Consider the following 17,330-nt stretch of genomic DNA (forward strand, 5'->3'; position numbering starts at 1 on the left):
GAAATTTATTGACCAGCTGATCAAAAATCCAAATTTAAAAACTGCCGCCGCAGGGAGCACTTTCGTGAAGATTTCGCATCTCGGTCAGCAACCACCCTCCAAATTTCCGCATCCGAGTTTAGAAGCGTTGTCCACTTATTTGATTCCGACTTTCCGCTCCACATTCAAATATGGGGATTCGTGTTACACTCAAATGACAGCTAGTCACATGTGACACAAAATATGCCTTCACTTGAATGTAATAGAGATTTTAATATTAATTCACACGACTCCATTTTGTGCATAGCTTCATTATGATTAATCCATAATGTTGGCAAGTGATATCTGCATTATGTAGTTGCTGATAGTAATGATGATAGTTAAATTAAGTCATTTGTTTACTTATGCGCATATTAAAGAGTCCGAAGGTCAATTATGAAATAAAAAGGAGCAAAGAATGAAACGTACTCACAAACAAAGATGAAAGACAAAGAAGGCAACTTCTCTCATGTAGACAACAAAAATATTTTGTAAATACAATCGCTCCAGTAGTTATGCAGCGAGAAGAGAAACGTTTGCACGCAGTGTTATTGAGTACAATTAATATTTTACTAAGAGAAAATACAGCTGCACGTTACGATTGAGAAAAACAGTTTTCGTTCTTAATACGTCAACGTACCTGAAAACATCATCATCAGCTGAAACGCATCTGGTAGGCTGATTATTCATACACTTGAAGAGGAGACAATTGAACAAAGGCATTTTTCTGATATACCAAGTGGAAACTCTAAGATCAGCAGTTTTCAAGAGAAAAAAAAACAATTTAGAACCAAGATAAAGTTGAAAAGGAACGGTAAGTCAGTATGGTGCCCTCTCTTATACAAGGCGCGCAATTTTAACTACTTAAGCACAAGCACAAGCGTAATTATAACGGTCATTGCGAGAGGATTAAAATGAAGGGCTGGCTGCATTCCATTTCGTTGGTATCAGCAGACGTAATAGACTTCCAAACAGCAGAGGCGAGTTCATTCTTAGATCTAAGTGCTGTGAAATATAATAGATATAGTCGTCAATGGGAAAATAAAGAGAAGGTTATGCAGTGAACTAGACCCAACGAGGCAATGTATTGTGAAAATATATTTGACGTTATTATGGAAATTAAGTTAATCTAGAAGTATACCCCATATCTTTAATAGAGTCGGTGCCGTTTATAACTGAAGATTCATGAAGTTCATATTTCTGCGTTAGTAAGTTGGTTTTGCATAAGAAGGGTATCACTTTAGCTTTGACACTGACCAGTTTCCTACAGTTAGTAGTGAACCGACCTTGTATAGGATTTGTGTCAGACTGTAGTATATTCCTGTCTTCAGGAGATATAATTTTCGCGATAGATTTTGTTACCATCAGCAAAAGTTAAAGTTGCTAACAGCATCTTATTGGTCGTTAAAAGTCGGGGGTCCCATAACAAATCCTTGAGGAACATTGAGATTATTTCAAAAGGCAAAGAATAAAATAAGAAACACGGACATGAGTTTTCCAGTTGGCTAAGTAACTGCAAAACCAATTTATATAGCCACCTGAAAGCCGAAAAGCACCAAGCTTATGAAGAAGCATAGAATGTGGGACGAGGTCGAATGCATTGCTTATATCAAAATAGCTTGATGCTGTGAGCCAGTTGAAATGATAATAAAATCAAAATGATTTAGTATTGGTGATGGTACCAGCGGAGGGCTCTTGTGAATACGGTAATCAACCTTCGGGTTCTATAAAATGCTGGGAAGTTCTTGAATAGCTACACAATTGGCAGCTTCTCAAGAAGGGCCCAGCTCCATGAGTGAATGAATGAGTGATGGTACGGCTAGATTTAATGAACCCACGCGGAAAGGATGATGATGATGATGATAATGATAATAATAATAATAATTTTCATTTCGTGCATCCTGTTGTGTTACAGTATACAACTCTTTTATTACCGTCACAACGCAACAAACAGAAAAGTCAAGGTCAGCGCCCAGCTGTGGTTTGGCTACATGTTTCAGCCACTAACGGCCATCATCAGGCAAACACATATTAACAAACATATACCATTGAACTGCAGTACATTAGATTGGATTCAATGTTATTAATCATTTAAAATACTTTGCGTAAAAATACAATAAGTCAGATTATATAAAAAACTAAAAGTTATTGTATAAAACAAGATAAAATTTAATTGATGTTATATAACATCAAATCAGTCGTTGATTTTTTACTTTTCATACGTTTCTATGGACAAATTGGAAATTCGATATTTCTTTTATATAAGAATGTGTAGGAGGGCCATGATGTTGCAAATTGTGTGTGTTCTTTGAATCTGACCTTAACTGGACGTACCTTTAAGGTCAGATTCAAAGAACACATACGAGACATAAAAAATAACGGACAAAGTTCCCAATTTGCTCAGCATGTATTGGACACCACACATGAATATGGTACGATAAACAAAACATTGGAAGTTCTATATATCGGCAAGAAAGGCCGAACCTTGGATACATACCAAATATATCACAATTACGAAATCAGCAAACAAAAATTACAACTGAATGATAATTTTACTGAAATGTTTAACCCTATATACGATATAATAATTGATACATACAGAACATAATATACAATTATACCCTCTTCCCCCCCTACCTTCACTCCTGCATACACCTTATCTCTACCTGTCCCCTCCCTCCCTTACATTGACTTTAATCCTGCATCACCAAATCAGTCGTTTACTTCCCATACAGTACGAGCAATTCTTCGTAAGATGAGGCACCGACTGTACAGTAAGTAATAATATATACTATATCTTCAATATCAAAATCAATTATTAATTATGACAAAATTTAATACTATTATTTTCATATCATTTTCAGATTAATTAATTTGCAACATCATGGGCGTCCTATACATTCTTATATAAAAGAAATATTGAATTTCCAATTTGTCCATGTAAACATATGAAAAGTAAAAAACCAACGACTGATTCGATGTTATATAACATCAATTAAATTTTATCTTGTTTTATACAATAACCTTTAGTTTTTTATATAATCTGACTTATTGTATTTTTACGCAGAGTATTTTAAATGTTATATTTAAGCATCCTGTTACACTCACACAATATATATGAGGGAAGAAGAAAGAACTACAATTAAATTGTTGCACTTAAGACGGAGTTTGTCTCATATTTTAAATGATTAATAACATTGAATCCAATCTAATGTACTGCAGTTCACTGATATGTTTGTTAATATGTGTTTGCCTGATGATGGCCGTTAGTGGCTGAAACATGTAGCGAAACCATAGCTGGGCGCTGACCTTGATTTTTTCTGTTTGTTGTGTTGTGACGGTCAATAAAAGAGTTGAATATTAATAATACCAGCAGAAATGACAAAAATAAGAATTTAAAATAGCAGTCCATATCGAAGTGCACACAGTTTATTCATTAGCCCCTTGCACATTGTCATTATGAATGATTCTGCTTGTTACCTCGTTGTTCTACCGTGCAGATTTGTATTTATGAAAATAAAGGAAAGTGTTGATACTGTACGCCTCTTGCACTTTGCTGCTCATGTCAGTAACATACCATCTTCTGCCCAATATAAATTGGATGTAGTAATGCATTTCCCGTGTCTTTCTATTGTGTACATTTGCATTTGTCTCTTGACATCTCAACTCAGCTTATGAATATTAACATGACATACAAGTGAATATCAACTAGGATCACTCACACAAATGCAAATAAATTTACAGGACACACTTCTCTGTGTGAATTTCGGTATTCATAATGCCACGTGTAATAATGTTTGGTGATCAGTGAAATTTCTAAGTGTTCATTCTGAACGCGCGTGTTTGTCCGTGTTGCAGGCTGCGCATTCCTCACGTACTACTGTCGGGACAGCGCCGTCAACGCTCAAAACGCTCTGCATGAGAAACGCACCTTGCCAGGGGTAAGTGAACACTTTGCATGTTAGATGCATGTAACTTGTGTTGCATACACACACTGCTAGGCATTCTTGCCATGTAACTGGATCGTGCCTGCAGTACTATGGCAGCTCCCGAGGTATACACGTATATATCTCTATATAGAAAATATTCTTTCTGTTCAATTCTTCTGATAACCAGATGTTACTGGGATAATTAAATCAAGATGAAGGTGATGGGCGAGACATGTAACATGAATGGGAGAGATGAGATCTGTATAAAATTCTGGTCGGGGATACCTGGAGGAATATGATCACTTGGGAGAAATAGGTATAGATGAAATAATAATGTTAAAGTCTAACTTTCATTAAATACAGTCCGAATGTGGGGACTGAATTCGACTGGTGTAGAGCAGGATCCAGTTACGGGGTTATATCACGTAGTGATAAACCTGTGGATTCCACGAGGAGGTGGGAGGCAGCGATCGTCGGATTCTCGACAAGTAATTTGCTTCCTAGTATTAAATACTTCTTATATTCTCTGCTTACTCATTTCTTTCAGTGAATCAGTGTATTAATCTTTGGAGCGGGATTTCTATCCCTCGGTTGTTTTTGCAAGTAATGGCTCTCTTCGCATACATGCATGTTACAGACTCGTCACTTATCATTACAAAATGTGATTTACCAGCTCGCTAGGCAGGTTCGGTTGTTAACTTGAGTTGCTTAGTAAACAAAATGCACTTTAAAAATAACATTCCGCTGTCGCTTTACGTAGGTAAGTCAATAAGTAAGTTACAAATGGATATAGAACTTAAATAAGAGTACTGATTTGAAAAATGATTTTGTTTCTCAACATAATCTCCCTGTACATTGAGACACTTGTCCCATTCTTTCACAAGCCCCTGAAAACGAGCAGCATAAAATTCTTTGGGCTGCTGTTGGAACCAGGCAGTGACTTCCCTTTCTGCAGCTTCATCGTCGGGAAAATGTTCAGCCGAATGTTGATGTTTAAGAGGGCCGAACAAATGTAAATTGCTTGACAGGTTTGGTTTTCACAAAGTCTGTGCACGATGGGTACCGCGTATGCTGACCCCACAACACAAAATGCAAAGAATTGGTCTGGCATTACAGCATTTATTCGCTACCACGATGAAGGACACGGTATGCTAACCCGAATTGTCACAGGTGATGAGTCTTGCTCCAAGCGACCGCCTGGTTCCGACAGCAACCCAAAGAATTTTATGCTGCTGGTTTTCAGAAGCTTGTGAAATGATGGGACAAGTGCCTCAATGTACAGGGAGATTATGTTGAGAAATAAAAGCATTTTTCAGATCAGTACTCTTATTTGTTTAAGTTCTATATGCATTTGTAACTTATTTATTAACTTACCCTCATATTTGTGAATACGCCCAATGCCTGAATCTCCCTTAACACTGCGGTAGCAGAACCCGAAGGCTTAGCACCGGTAGTAGCATTGGCCACTGTTGTGTATCATTTCCGTCCGTCTCGATAGTCGAAGTGAAGATAATTAAGATATCATAAACGTAATAAAGACATTAGAGAAGAACTGTGAAAGATATGTGAACACCATGATGCAGAAGTGTCAGAATAAATGGCTGGATAATCTGAAAATAGTGCTTAAATATCGAATTCCTAAAGGGCAGTGTAGAAGGGGTGTCCGATGGAAGAGAGTGCTTTAATCCTTGCACAGAAATAGGCACAGTATTGATTATAACATTGAAAGTGTATCAGTTTAAATTAACATTCTAAAAAGCATAACGTGTTTTGTACCGTCCTTATATTGCATTTGGGAACTTGCACACTTCTGAAAAGTTTTGTATTTTCGTTGTTTATTCTTTTTCTGCTGGGAAAGAAGAGGAATGCATATAGGATATTGGTGGGAAAGCCAGAGAAAGAGACCACTAGAAAGACCAAGGCGTAGGTGGGTGGACAATATTAAGTGGAGAGATAGCTACAAATATTATGTTTTTGGACATTATCCATCGTCTTGTCTATTTATTTTAAAAAAAGAAACAGAACTTTTTTTTTTAAATAGACAAGACGATGGATAATGTCCGAAAACATGATACTTGTAGCAATATACCATCGTCACAAAGTTCTAGATCTTAGAGAGATAGGATGGGATGGATTGGATTCATCTGGCTGAGAATAGGGACCGGTGGAGGGCTCTTGTGGACACGGTAATAAAACTTCAGATTCCATAAAATGCTACGAAATTCTTGAGTAGCTGCAGAATCGGCCGTTCCTCAAGAAGGGCTCAGCTCTATAAGTAAGTAAGTAAGTAAGTAAGCAAGCATTCTTTGTCTGGTGTTTGCAAAGCTGAATATTTTTTCTGCTACATCAGTTGAACTTTTGTGATATTGCCTTGACACATGCCATATAATTTGGCCAGTTGAAGGAACTAAATCATTTTGGAAGGAAGTTTCTTTTACTTTTATGTTTCTGCATTATACCGTAGCATTACGAGACTGAATATTGGAAGGCGGAGAGCAGACAGAAACTAATATCATGAGTAATGCTGGGGGTATAAATGTTTATGACGCCCGAGAGTCGTTTCAGTTTAAAAAGTTTGTAATTCTGAATGCAGTAACAGTTTGGTTTTCGTAATAGGTCTCTGCTGCTTCTGAGTACTATTGTGTGGGTTACACTGAGCTACGTAATTGTACCAGTTTAAAAGTGCTACGTACGAAAACGCCATCGCCACACGTTAAAAATTCACAATCTGATTAAACGAAACTCTGCGGGAACTGAAAGAATACAATAATGTTTTGCCGAAATTTCCTCATATTCGTTCGCATAATTAAATAAGGAAGATCTCCAGACTATTCATTTTTACTTTTACGTATATGCAGTTCTTGACTGAACAAACTCATGGGGCAGAAGTCTTCTTCTGTAAGCGTTTGTCACGTGTCACCTGTGCTACTCTCTCCTACCCCACTCCTCCTCCTTGATTCACTTATCGTAATAATATTTGGTTTAGAGTGCAGATTTCGGTATCTTAATAAGTATAAATGAGTGACAGTAAGTACGTAAAATTAATTAGTAAGAATCGTTAGATTCATTGCCTTTTATGCCGAGCTGTTATTGGTCTCGTCTTCTGAAGTGTTGAATATTTAAATTTAGAAGTAAATTCACAACCAAATACTTCAGTCATGCACGCACACATACATACTCGTACATACACAGGCACACGCACAGAGAATTGGTGGAGAATGAAGTTACATCCTCTCACCGTCTGATGTATTTATGGCGAAACATAGCACTTGCTCAAAGTTGACTTCGACTGCGATAACGACTGAAATCGGTGATTATAAGGGTGTCGATATTAACATCTAGAAAACGAAACAAAGTCCGTGGCCGTTGCTTACCGGCCAAGTTACTGCCAATGTTAGCGGATAGAGATGTCGCGTGGCCAGCGCAACGGATCCCCACGACCGTTAATCTCGGTTCTATAGCCCGGAGCCGCTATTTCCTTGAAATAACTCAGTTATTCTCACGAGGCTGAGTGGGCCCCGTTCCAGACCCGCTACTTCTCAGAAAATCTGGTAGCGCCGGGAATCGGACCTGGAACCTCAGGTACTGTAGCCAGGATCTCTGACCACTAGACCACAGAGGCGGTCTAACATGTGGAATCTCTCGATAATTCAGTAGTTCATCAAGCAATAATACATTTTTGTTTTTCTTTGCGTATGTACCACAGTTATCGAGACATTTGTTTATTCAGAGAAAGATAGATGAAGAAAGCACAACGTTGTATCGTGCATTACCTTGTCGATTATTCTGAAACGTGAAATTTCATAGAATATAAAAAAGAAGCAGTGCCTCAGATGTAATGAGAATAGTTTGTGTCACTGTCAAACCGCAGAGGCCGGCAGTATTAGCTTGTGCGGCAGTAGATGCCTCATTCAGCTCACTTGGCACTGCTGGAGCAGTGAGCACAGCGGGCGCCAATCCCCATTTCTAACTTCAGACGTAAATTTGGAGCAAGGCAGCGTGAAAACTTGCCATCCTAGGATTTAGGGACTCTCCAATTGAATAGATAACATTAATCTTCTGCACTTACATGGGATCAGTTACTATTTGCGACCAGATCAACACGTAGGTTAATACACGAGAAAGTAACACGTGACGCTGTCTTATGTAAGGTCTGTGGCGATAGTGTTTTATGTTATAAAGCGCAGTTAGTACACTGACATTTAGGGAAACCAGTAATTTAATAAATTAGTTTGCTGCATTGTGTAAATTCTTCTGTTTTGCTGCGGAAGGTTTGCAAAATGCCCGGTGGGTATAAGTGAACACGGGCTTGCGGTGTGTGACGTAATCATTAGTGGCAAATCGTGCATCGGGCGGTCCTCTACTGCGCGCCAGCTTATAAATTGCTTGTACTTCTGCGCCCCTATGGGGTTTCACTTGCTGTTTCATTTGCCAAGAAAATGCTGTCGCTGTTCCCATGTTACACAGAGGTCCACGATTCGAATACGGAGGCGGCTCTCGTGTAGAATTTAAACCGTTTGGCTGCGGAAGGGCTTCATGAGAGGGAAATTTTATTTCATACTTTGTAGACTAACAGGGCGGTAATATAAACATTAGATTTGACATTCCTCATGTCTTAGGTAAGTTAAAAATAAATTACTTTTCGAAAGCTGGATCCGCTGCCATCCTCACGTTGAAGTGAGTGACGGGATCGTATTCAGTTGGGCCTGTTAGAGTGAGGGCACACCAAGGAAACTGACAACCGCAACGCAACAGCAATTTCCGAGAACTGTTATCAGCCTGAGTTAAACACATTTTACTGAATGGAGCAGCTCAAATTGAAGAAAAGACAACTCAGTTCCATCAGTTTGTTCTCCTCAATTCAGTAACATGTGTTCAACTCAGGCTGATAACAATTCTCGGAAATTGCGGTTGCTTTGCGGTTTCCAGTTTCCTTGGTGTGCCCTCGCACTTAGAAGGAGGCAGTCTCCATCACTGGCTCTTCTAACTGGCTCAAGTGATACCGACCCTTCCCATCATTTACACCGTAGAACGATAACAGCTCAAACTTCCGAAACGTAATGTGACGTGTTGCACAATGGAGGACAACCCCTCACCCCGCCAGCGGTGACGTAACACTTTCGGAGCGTTGCTGTTGCTACGGTAATAAGCCAGTCAACACCCCGCCTCTCCCCGCGGTGACGTAACACGGGATACCACCGTTGCTACACAGCAGGAAACAACTCCCGACAGCGTTGCTAGCAACACGGCGCCAGACAATAGTGGTGCCTATTACGTGACTGTTTTCTGTGTTGTCCGGAACGAGGCTAAATAAGGAGCAGCGAAGACTATTCACAGTTAGTTCTCGAGTTACGAGTTCACGAGTTAGTTCTCAAGTTCTCAAGTTCTCAAAGCAGCGGTTCTCGAGTTACGAGTCAGCCAGGCAGTCAACCAGCATTTGCAGTGTCGTACTTGTGATACTGCCGATGGCAGTAATTGTGGATCTGTAAATTGTGTGATTGTAAGAGCGAATGTGAAATAAAATTCGCTGCATCCAGCAAGGCAAGAAGTTATTTATTGCGTTATACATCCAACACGGGACAGTAATTTATTTTATGTACATGTGACCAAACATAATATACATATGGAATATTTTTATCATCTGGCACTTTGAAAATTTTTTCCTCCTTTGTCATGGAACACAGCTATATGAAGCTTTCACAAATCGCCCGATAAACCCTGGGAGTATATACTATCCCCTGAGATCCCTATTTATTGAATCGAAGAACAAGGGTTAGAATTGCTATAGAAATGACAATTTTATCTGTTTTGATGGCAGTTGTTCAATTTCGGGATTGTATGCTTATTTTTCTGAAACACCCTACTCTACAAATACCCCCACAGAAAGCAGTCGCAGAGGATTTTAAGTCCGGTGAGCCTGGTGGCAGTGAAACTGCTTCCGCTTCGACAGAACTCTGTCCTCGAAAATATCATGAAGAAATGCAAGTACGGCATTGCTGCTGTGCTGTCTGGCACTGTCTTATTTAAGAGAGGCTTAATTAGTTGGAATGCCGAGGTAACAATACAGTTAACGTCTCCCATTTCCTGATCAATTCTCTGATGCGAGATTGAGAGTGGAATATTATGCCTGTCTCTCAAGCGTCATTATCATAATTTCTTGCGAAGAGGCAGCACAGAGTTTGATGGAGAGGGGTATATCTTGCTTCTCTCCAGCCTTTTTGCACCTACCCCATCCCTCTGCTCATATCTCCATCCCCACATCACACACTCCCATTTCATACGCGTACAAAAACATTAAGCGTTTTGGTCAATAGTGTAACGCACGTACCACGTCTCTTTCCCTACTCCGCTCTAAAGTAGGATTTAGTATCACGCCCAGTCTCATAAACCAGGATTAGGAGATACTGGAGTCGTCTTGGAGATGTGAAGGTGGCCTAGCCATCAGGGGAATCATGCCTTCTTTTTTCGTATGCCCGTATTTACTCTTTCTTTCTCTTTTCCCTCTGTGCAGAATGGGACAGGAGAAGGAAATAGAGTGAGACACCGTCAAAAAATATTGTGACACCTTCAAGTTGATAGTTATATAAGAAATAAAGCGTGGAAACGTTGGGATGTTTTTTCTTTATTTCTGACCATTGTGTTCGTAGACTGTTGTGGAAGACCTTATAAAGAAAAGCGAACTTAAAGCACAGTAAATATTACAGTACATCTATATATGACCCTTCTTCCTGGCATTGTATTCTTTTTAGTTCCTTCTGATTCGTAAAGCTGGGTTATTTGGTTATTCGTTTCGATTTACTTCAGAGACTTGATTTTCCAGAGAGCAATTCAAATCACGAGAGCATTAATATGTCATTTTTCTTTCTCCAGACCCGTTTCTTATGGACGAGTCCATTAAATACGCCTGCCAAAATGTAGGTATCCTCTTAAAATAGGGTTCCTTTTAGTACTGCAAGAATGTCGCTGGAATCTTAATTTTGTTACAATTTATTACAAATAGTATTGACTTAAATATAAAGATTCCTCTTGCAGATTTTCCCTCCTAAAACGCAGCTGTAATGAGCGGCTATTACGTATATACGAATATGTACATTGGGTTACTGTTATAGAAAGGAGCCGGCAGGAACCCAGAGAACACAGAAGCAGATATAAGAAAATTGCATTTCATTGTTATCTTGACGACTTCTGGATGTAAGGTAATGAGATAGCTGTAGACTTGAAACTGCTGCACTGTCTGCAGTGTGCTTGATATGGCCAAATTATTAAAGAAAGTACCACTACTAGGCCCTAAACTTGAACAGTGCCCTTTCAGAATGTTAATGTCGTGAAGCTTTACGTAAAACAATGACTTCAAATTGATTTAAATGTCCCTTATGCCTCTGTGAAAAAAAACTGTAATTCAGATAGATTTGTACGTCCAGATAACCGCAATTTTGTAACAGGAAGTCTTGGGGTAATATGACATTTCAGACTAAACTCTTGCCTTCTGTGTAGCACAGATTGAATTGTAATTGGAAGCACAGCGCCACAGAATAATGCCGTGATGCGAATCCTGACGGCTGGCCGGTCGCATGCTGGCTATATTTAGCTTGAAACTGATGGATTTATAAATAACGTCTGAACTCATGGGCCCACATGCCCCTTTACTCAAACAGATTCTTGTGAGCCTTAAAGCTCTCTCTTTCTGACCTGATAATAAGGGTCAAGATTCCGTAACGAACTGCAACAAATACGCGTATACTTTCGCTGGCGATAGTACCGCCACAGATTTTGGTTTGCACGGAAACTTTCAAGATGTCTGGCAGGAAGATGCTTGTGAGAATATCAGGAAGCAAATTGCATTACAGAAGAGGAACGCGGATTGGGAGCGTCTGAGAACAAACTACGTCTGCTTCATGCCAGTTTCTTGTTTTACTCTTCTAGTCCCTGAAAGATGGATGCAATATGTTCCTCCGAAACGTCGTCTGAACTTCATTTGACTACATTACTTTGTATCCAAGACGGTATAACATTTCATAATTTCACCCGCTTTTGTGTTGGTATGAAGCTTGGTCTCTTATGTTAAAGAGGAATATAGACAGAGAGTTGCTGAGGCCGGAGTGGTGAGGAAAATAATTGGACCTAAGAGAGAGGAGATAATAGTTGCATACAACCAAGTTTCATTATTCGTACTTTTTGCCAAATAATATTGTGACAGATTATAATACGTCCATCACTAGTCAACGGCTAGCAATTTCTAGGTAAGCGTTGCCCCGGAGTTGTAAGTCTAACAGTGGGGTTTCCACCGTTATTTGTAACAGAATGTATTCCCTCGGCAACAAGAGATTCGTTGTATAGCAGCGGGCGAAACGAAACCCTTCGACAAGGTGTTCCCTAGTCAGCCCGAGTGCAGGATATAACAGCCCAACTTCGACAGGAGACCAGTTAGACTGACTGACCGTCAGTCGCAATGTGACTCTGACTCTGACTGACTGAGACCAGTTAGTTCTTCTCCGACAAGAGACCAGTAGAGTTCGTAGTCGACGAGAGCTAAGGAAAATTGAGCTCCGAGCAGAGCAGAGGACACTTCTCCGAAATTAGCGGTGCGAGAGTGTATAACGTTGAAGATGAAACGACCGAATACGTTATAAATGTGAATAATTGTATTTGTGAGTGTAAGAGTGATTGTCCAATAAATATTCTTCTATATAAATTTCTTGTCGCGTTACGTAGTAAACATGCGACAATATTATGGCGATAATTTAAGATGAAAGACGCAGGAGCGAAGATATGTATACAGAAGTTTTGTCGGAAAACTTGAAAGCAAGAGACCACTAGGGAGATTTTCGAGTAGACGAGAGCTTACTGTTGATCATTAGTAAATAGGTTCTAAGGGTGTGGATTGAATTGGTCCAGTGGCAAGCGCTTGCGAACACGATATTTTGCCCACCTGTTTCCATAAAGTGAGGAAAGTTGCTTTACCAGCTGAGTGACTGTTAGCTTATCCGAAAGGGTTCTGCTGCGCGGAGCCGCGGGAACAATGCCACAGATAATTGGGTAAGACACATTTCACCTGTTACGAACAGGATAATTATCCCTTCACTTGTTACTCACTCTTGAGGTGTCAACTGTCGATTTCGCTTTTTATTAGTGGAAAGCATCTCGCCAGAAGACGATAGTTATCTGCGATATATCGATTATGACTAAAGAAACCAACATGCGGCCGCCACTGCGCCTGACCTGGTGTGCATACAGTCTAAACAGCGTTATGTAGGTGAAGTCAGTCCTAAATCTCTGGGCTACTTTTTTTTTTTTTTTGCTTGGCACTACAGCCTCAGTGGGCCTAGGCCTACTCCATGAACTCCGTTCACTTCGGTTTTTCTAGATCTTACACATACGGTAGGACTCCTTGTGCGGGTGATCAGCTCGTCGCAAAGCCTTTACCTGTAGACAAACACAGAAAAACGCACACAAACATCCATGCCCTGAGTGGGATTCGAACCCACGATTCCGGCTTCCGAGTGAGCGAAGACAGTGCATGCCTTAGACCGCTCGGCTACCGTGACCGGCTCTGGGTTACTTACTTGCTTAAATTTCAAAAGGAATTATAAGGCTTTTGCCACGCGGGAGGTATATTCTCTCTTTATGTCTACAGTTTGATGCTGTTTGCCGCTAGGCTTATTGAAACGATGTTGGGTTATTTTGAGACTGTCAGTACAAGCAAACGGTGTATTTGTCACTGTGTTAATTACACCACGACACCGAAAAATTAAGCTTTCTCCCCTTCTTCACCTTCACTTGTGGTCGACATATTCATTAAAACGCGTTGGAAGTACATTTTGCGCCAAAAGATTCAGTACTGAAACTCGCGCATCTCGATCGCAGGTGCCGCACGTGTTCCCAGTAGTGAAAAGGAAGTTGTATTGTGCAGTTGTTGGAAATGGGTCTCTCGACGGAGGAGAAAGTATTCATAGTTGAGTATTATTTCCGCTCATACGGAAGTGGTCGCCAGACAACTCGCTTCCTTGGTTTTGAGCGGCCAGATGTTATCGTCCAGAAACAGCTACATAGTACACGTGTGACGGTATGGTGTGCCGTCTCAGCACACGATATATTAGGCCCCTATTTCATTGAGGATGAGGAAGGCAATGCTCTTACCGCCACCCAAGAACGCTACAGGGACATGGTGATCTGACCATTTCTTCAGGATTTGAGAAGGTTCTGTCGTGCAAGGGGCCTTCACATGAATAGACAGTGGTATCAATAGGGCTTCTTTTCATTTTAGTACTGTATGTTTTGGCGCATACTGTATTAAATGTTCCTATAAATACATTTAGTACAGTAACGAGGCCTCGCCTTCAGTCAGTGTACGTAAGTACTTCCAATTGCCACTAATGTGAATGCAGTTAGGCAGGTGAAATACACGTTTGTTTATTCTTTAAATGTCGTTAAGTATATTCTTACAACGAAGACATTTAAAAATTAGTAATTGGCAATAATGGGGAACGTGAAATTTACATTTCGGAGTAGAAATTCATTACAGTATAAGTATAGAAGTTCCATGCATTGTACTAACTACAGCGGTTAATAAACATACTTAGTACGATACATGAGAAGACGGGGTCTAAACTGATTTAGAAAATGTTAGAGAAAGTATGGTGTTACATTTTGGAAATGTAAATGCAGAAGGGGCCCGGTCACGGTAGCCAAGCGGTCTAAAGCATCTACTGTCCTCTCGGAAGCCGGGATCGTGAGTTCGAATACCACACAAGGCATGGATGTTTGGTATGTGTATGTGTTTATTCCGTGTTTGTGTTATCCTGTGTTTTCAACAGAGGCCTTGCGACGAGCTGATCACTCGTCCAAGGAGTCCTACCGTCTGTAAAATGATCATGAAACTGAAAATCGGAGATCAGGGCCAAGGGGGCTGCAGAGCCAGTGAAAAAAAAAAAAATACGGAAGGAAAATACTCAGTCGATTAAGTTTCACTACCCTTCCCCGTGGTCTCAGAATTAAATTTAATGTATTTCCTTTGTTGAGGCTACAACTTTCTTGCTGATAAGGATTATTTTTTTCTGAAATGTACATAATTTAAGCTATTAAACTTGATATGATAAATGGTCATTTTGAAACCGTGTGCTGATACATAATGTGCGATATATTTTCTTACTGAATTCAGAGAGTGTGGTAAATCAGTGGTTATTCTTAAGGTTGATATTTTATGAACCAGCACAGCAATTAGCTACATCTTATGTTCTCTTTGAGAATCTTCGGTTTGTTTTCTGAATTGACACGTGCGATCTTATTATTCTGCCACTCTATTCTTGTCTCCATAGTAACAGCAGCTCATGACGTCTCTTTCTTATAAATCAAGTAGTGAATTTGTTCCGTTATTTCACAAACACAACATTTTCTACAAAGTGTCTGTATAAATTCTTTTGTTAGTAAGCAGATATTTACTACCTCAATAGGAAAATGTATTACGGTGCCCCTTCCTTATATATAACTCACCCTTCTAACCCAGCTATCACTTTCAATCCTTCTCGCATTTGGAACTATTTTATTTATTTTTTTCAATAATTCACAGTGCTAAAACTGATTCTCATTGTAGCTTCCCTTCTTGCGTCTTCACCAGCGGAAGTTGAAGTAAAAAGTGTTGTAATAAGAATTTATCTGACGATCGTTTCTGATGCAACATCCATCACAAATTTTTGATTCATATTTTATTATTTTCTTTTTTCTCAATCGCGATTCATGGGTTCCATTTTTCATCCTCTTATTCTCTCTTCTCTGTCCGTACTGAATTCGTATTCTCTCTCTTTTAATCTTTCTTTCCTGTCGAATATTTTCCTTATGAGACTACAAGTCGATTCAGTGTTGCGACATACTCGTACGGGGTAGAAGGCGATATATCTCGAAGGTTGACACGTTTTACATGCCATACAATGTAGACTGAGACCCATGTAGAAGCTAGAGTAGTCTACTTCTACTTTATGCATTTTCTCCCAGTCTACTTTCCATCTACTTTTTGGCTCACGATCAAGAAAACATATCCATTGTTATGAATTTTGGCCTTAATCTTCACTGCTGCAGATGTTAACGTATAATATGACGTCGGGTATAACGTTAAAAAGCAGAAGAAAATGTGACTACACAGAGCCCTACGACTTTTGTTGTCCATAAGGCGATTTCAGATACGTATTCTACCTCATTCTTATTAATAACTGCAGTAATAACAACAACACACGTTTTAGAGGAAATTATGCTAACGGAATTTTTCGGGATCGATTTATGCTGTCTGGGAAGACATATGGCATTTTCTATAGATAACGCTCAAGGGTCAGATGACATAGCAATGTAAGATTTGGCAAAATACTTTCTAACCGTTTGGTCCAACGGTGTGCTAATTTATTCCTTTCAGTAGTATGAAATTGATTATTTTCTAGTCGCTTAGAACACTGAGGAGAATATTTGGATCGTTAAAAGAAGTGTTAGAAGGTTGGAGAGAACTGCGTAATAAGGAGTCTCATAACTCGTACTTTCCTCATCGCATGTAGCACGCATGGGGGAGAAGATGAATGCATGGAGGATTTTGGTTGGAAAGCAAGAAGGAAGCAGACCACTAGGAAGACCAAGAAGTAGGTCGGAGGATAATATTAAAGTTGATCTTAGGGAGATAGGATGGGATGGTATGGAGTGGATTGATCTGTCTTAGGATGGAAACTAGTGGAGAGCTCTTGTGAACACGGTAATGAACCGTCGGGGACCATAAAATTTTGGGAAATTCTTGTGTTGCTGAACGACTTTGCGGCTTCTCAACGAGGACTCAGCTTCATGGAGCTAACTACTTAGCCGCCCAGAACGCGTTATCAATGACACCTGCCCCTTGCGTCTTTAAATCTTCCCACTGACCAATTCCTGCGTCGCAATTGGCTCGCACTGCTGTCGTCATGATTCACTGTAGCTTCCTCGTGCTGTATATTTGACTCTTATCAAGTCACAGTTTTCCTTTCGCGAGGAATATAAATGGAGCAGCGATATCAGACGTTGTGTTATCACTACTAGGAAGGTGAAGCACTGTACTGTCGGTATTTTTAGATCTGGCTGTTCTGAAAATAAGCAGTGCATTTACTGAGTCCACTAACTGAGATAAGGACTGTAGGGTATGTTTGGCTTAGTCTGGGGTTCTAGTTACGTTGCGTCAGTCTCACTCTCTTCCCCCCCCCCAAGTATAGCTGAAGGCACTTCCACGCTTCTTCTTGCCACACTTCTCCAAATGAGTAACCGGGGCTCTGGGTTTGAATCCCCGATATGTAGGTGCAGCTGACGGGACGGGACTGTGGTCTGCTCCTTCAGATGTTCCTACAGAAATTTTGTGCTGCTTGCGCATGTGTGTTACATGTC

The 17,330-nt window shown here is 40.1% G+C and overlaps 1 long non-coding RNA gene across 1 annotated transcript in view; it reads left to right on the forward strand.

Moving 5' to 3' along the window:
* LOC117282151 overlaps positions 1–17,330 on the forward strand; it is a 437,773-nt gene that overhangs the window by 187,942 nt on the left and 232,501 nt on the right. The window contains exon 2 of the long non-coding RNA XR_004512785.1: positions 3,877–3,959. This is a non-coding gene — a long non-coding RNA (uncharacterized LOC117282151). The remainder of the gene's footprint in view (positions 1–3,876; positions 3,960–17,330) is intronic.

Source organism: Cryptotermes secundus, unplaced genomic scaffold (assembly GCF_002891405.2).
Source record: "Cryptotermes secundus unplaced genomic scaffold, Csec_1.0 scaffold408, whole genome shotgun sequence".
NCBI lineage: Eukaryota > Metazoa > Arthropoda > Insecta > Blattodea > Kalotermitidae > Cryptotermes > Cryptotermes secundus.